This window comes from Dioscorea cayenensis, chromosome 14 (genome assembly GCF_009730915.1).
Source record: "Dioscorea cayenensis subsp. rotundata cultivar TDr96_F1 chromosome 14, TDr96_F1_v2_PseudoChromosome.rev07_lg8_w22 25.fasta, whole genome shotgun sequence".
Lineage (NCBI taxonomy): Eukaryota > Viridiplantae > Streptophyta > Magnoliopsida > Dioscoreales > Dioscoreaceae > Dioscorea > Dioscorea cayenensis.
Window position 1 is genome coordinate 3020865 of NC_052484.1, and position 4646 is coordinate 3025510.

The 4646-nt window shown below is 33.7% G+C and overlaps 1 pseudogene; it reads right to left on the reverse strand.

Annotated features, from left to right (window-relative positions):
• Window positions 1–255: 255 nt before the first annotated feature.
• LOC120276281 lies at window positions 256–1910 on the reverse strand (annotated as a pseudogene).
• Window positions 1911–4646: the final 2736 nt, after the last annotated feature.

The window sequence follows — 4646 nt, forward strand, 5'->3', positions numbered from 1 at the left end:
TTATAATTAACCAACATGATCCAATTTTTTTTAATAGTTACTATATGCTATTTATGCATCCTCATAATTACATATACACCCCCCGCAAAACCAAGATAATTACAACCATACCTCCAACAAACACAACAACGTCTATACATATATATTACAAACAATATAACCTTAAAAAAAAAAAAAAAAACTGTTTTTCATTTTCTCATTTCTCATTTCTGATTTTCAATTTCTGATTTTTTTATTTTTTATTTTTTCCCCTGGGAATTACAAAACCCAAGAAGAAAACCTCAGTAGTTCACCGGCGAGGAACCTCCAGCGCCGACGAACGCTCTCCTCTTCCGGCATTCACAAAGCTCCGGCGCCCGTGCGGCGACACGGAGCTCATTAAACCGACGGATATCAAAGCCACGAGCGCGCATAAGGCGACGTTGCTTAACGGCGAAGCGAGCAGCCAAAAAGCCTTCAAAAGAGGGATCTTTAGAAGTTCGGAGAAAGAAAGCGTACCCGGCCATGAATGAAAACGAGGTGAAGAAGAAGCATATAGGTTCCATCACGTCCCATGAGAGTTCCCAAAACGTGAGCCTCATGAACCCTACTGTTTGTGCCGCCATTAATCCTAACCCATACCATAGCTCTCTCTTCGCCTTTCTTTCCTGCTTCTTCATCGATCTCTCTCTTCTTCTCCTCCATCTCTCTTAGCTCCTCTTCTTCTTCTTCTTCTTTTTTTCTCGTTGGTGTTTTCATTGATGATATTGAGCTCTCCACCGCTTTCACTACCTGCATCACAACAAACTTGAGATTTTTATAGTTTTTAAATTTATTTGAAAAGTTTAAAAGTAATAAAGAGAGAAACGTCCCATTTAAAATAGGGTTATTAAATTTGCTCCGGACCAATGAAGAACCCAATTCTCCACATGATGCCGAAGCTAAAATTCGGGAAACGTCCCATTTATATATAATTTTAATATTATATATAAATAATGTTAACAAATTATTTTATTTTAAATAAAAATATATATTATTAAAAATAATATATATAGACGTAAAAAATCAAGGACAAGAGATTATGAACCAAGATAATCCCAGACAATGATGGAGAAGAATTTTTTCTACAAACTCGAATTCGAAGATGAATTTGGCAAGTGAATCCCGTTAAAAATAAATAATATTTTTAAATTACTATTTATTTATTTATTTATTTATTTTTAAGAAATGAAAAGAATTCGAGAAATTCGATCGCCACGACACCCATCGATAATTTCCTGGAAAAAAATGAAAAAAAAAATGGAGGGAAAATTCTATTAGATCTGAGAATTTTATTGAGAAAATTTTGAAAAATTTAAAAATAAATTTAAAAAACATGAGAAAAAGAAAAAATTGGGAAGGATTGGTAAATTTGGTACCAGATCGGGGCGGAGGAAGACGACGGCGCCGAAGACGATGACATCGCCGGAATCATCGAGAGCTCTAGCGATCACCATTCCTTGGTTCTCTGATTCCTCGCAGCATATCTCGAGGAACTCATCGTAGGAGACGCTGTTCATCGGGATGGTTCTAAGCCTCTCCCTCACCGCCGCCATTTGTGAAGCTCGGATCACCTTCTTCACGTCCTCCACTGATAACTTCTCCGGCGGCGGTGGAGAAATGGCGTCAAGGCGGATCCGATCGCGGTTCAGGGCTCGGATCCGTTCGATGAGGCGATCGCCGGTGGGGAACCAGCGATCGGGTGGAACCGCGGCTTCGAAGAACGGGCGGCGGTGGAGACGCTGGGAGAGGATGCGGCGGCGGCGGAGGACGGCGGCGGAGGGGGTTATTGCTTGGGAGATAGTGGGAATGGTGCGGATCTGGGAGCATATCTTGGCTAGGGTTTTGCGGAGCGCCATTGTTAGGGTTTTGAGGTGAAGGATTCTTGAGCAAGGAACTCGATGGTGGTGATGAAGAAGAAGGTCCCGCTTCGGTCTTTATATAGTCCAATGTGACGTGAGATTTTCAATTATCTCATTTTATCGGGAATTTCTCGTGATTATATCGTCCCAGTTAAGAGTAGGGTCACTCGCTTTGGTAATCTCACCTCCTTCCAATATTAATATTTATATTTTATTATTATTATTTTCTTTAAAATATATTTAATGTTTTTTTATGAGTTTTTTTTAATGTATATATGTATTTATTAAATTATTATGATTTTTAAAATCAGATGAGAAACGGAAGTCAAAAAGAGCATAAGCGGACAAAGATTCTTTTGTTCGGTGTCAGATATCATGCAACCGTCGGATTGAAATCGGACGGTTCAAATCACGCATGAATTTCTCGCGGTATATAGAGAGGACCATCACTCTTTAACGTCATGTTTCGAGAAACGAGTTGGTGTGGAATGTGAACCGTAAGATTAGAATCGGACGGGTGAGGTTTATCAGAGAATGAGGGTAGTTTGGGAATTTTAGGTGGATATATTGAATATGTGGCGATAAGAAGATGACTTCTATTTGAAGATTTTTGTTGCGTGATAGAGTTTAGAATCTCTTCACAATAAAAGACAAAGTCATTAATGCACTAAACAAATAATAATAATACTAATTACTTAATTTTAGTTTTAGAAATTATGGTAAGTAAATTCATATATACACACACATTTATTTATATATTTATTGATAAAATTATATTAAAAAGGTATGTAATTCAAAATTTATAGAAAAAAGGATGAGATATCATTTAGGATTTTATTCGAGAGTTGACATCTAATTTTGTCGCATGAACAATTATTGATTGGAAGTCTGCTTGTTTATATGTTTTATTTAAGATTTTATTGAAGAGATGACATTGAATTTTGTCTCTTAAATGATTATTGATTGAGAAGTTTATCCAAAAAAATTTGAAAGTCTACATATTTGAATGTTTTGATTATCGTCATAAAAATTATGATTTATAATATTTCATGTTAAAGAATGAATGTAGGATTTCTTTTCAGAGTGATCATAAATAAAAATTAAATTACAACAACAACAATAAATCATATAATAAATAATTTCACCTTTTGATCTAGTACTGTGAGTTAATTAAAATTAATAAAAATACATTTTTGAATATGAAATTGTAATTTTCAAAATAATAATATATATTATTAATATCAGTGAAATTTTATGTTAATTATTAAATATAGTTATTTAGAGAATTAATTTTTCTTAAAAATAAGTTCCAAGATGTTATAAAATTTTTGATCGGGAATTAGTATATCATGGAAATATTTTTGTAACAATTATGTTTTATGAATATATTTAAAAATATATCCATCAAAGAGATGGATACTACTAAAGATGTGATTATGAGTAAACGATGGCATATTCTATATCTTCTCAATTATTTAATGAAAATTTTAGTTAGTAAGAATTTGTGATTTTGCATATTTTAACTGTTTCGATAACGATAAAAAGTATTTGTCGTTTTACTGTCTTTTATTAGGTCGTTAATGTTAAAAAATAGTTATGGATTTTGTTAAGCTGGTTTGCATATGCGACAAAATGAATGTGAAATTTATTTTTTTAAAAAACTATTTTCTTGTAAAAATGATTTTAACTTAAAAGTTTTCATTATTATTATTATTAGTCCATTAAATTATATGTGTGTTTTATTTTTGAAAGTTTTATAAAAATTCTCGATGAGAAAGAATTTAAAATTTTGCTTATTTAGAATGTTTTAATGTCGACGGAAAATATTTGTCATTTTGCCGGTTATGTTAAAGTATGGTTACAGATTTTGTTCTATTGTTTTTACCATTAAAAAAAAAGAGATTCATACATAAAAATATTTAGTTTTCATGTAAACGAAATAAGCCACTTATAAATTTTGACTTAAAAGTTAAATGTACTTATAAATATTTTTCTTCTAAACTTAAACAATAAACATGGCCATTACTTATAAATTAGATACAATTAATAACAAATAATTAATCCACTTAGTTTTTAAAATATTATATATATATATATGTATATGTATGTACATAAAAAGATATTTGCATATTTTCTACAAGATATATATACATTATGAGAAGCTTGCATGTGAAATATAAAGAGAGAGTACTAACATTTATGTTATTGTTTTAGAGGAAAATATAGTTATAAGGCTTATGTTGTCACAGAGATAGAGATCTATCGCCATATACGCTCATGTGAGGATGTCTAACCGCTGCAACGTTCCGCAGTTACTTCGCGTAGCGTTGATATATCAGATCCAGCTACCGATCACCGCTGTACATTAACAGAGCGATCGTGCCGCATGCAGCGACCGTAAAGCAGTAATAAAGTGGGATGCGCGGTGTACTTATGAGGATGTGGCAACATCACCTTGGCGTTCACGGTCGTAATGCAGCGAGCGTTGATATGGGCGATGGTCATCAGCGGTATGCACTCATGCACGCGCTTTTGACTAAGCAGTAAAAGTGGGTCTGTGAGATTTATGTCCGCGACGCGCGATGTTTGACATTAACGTCCAGTCGCGATCGTCCCGATCACCAGCCAAAATGTCTTGGCCATCATCTGCGGACTCTGAGCGTCCAGCAGGATGATCTGCTATATATAATTGAGATCTTGTTTTAAACGGTAAAATAATTGTTTAATTCATTAGATTTGATCTTGTAAGCACCTCTAACACATCAC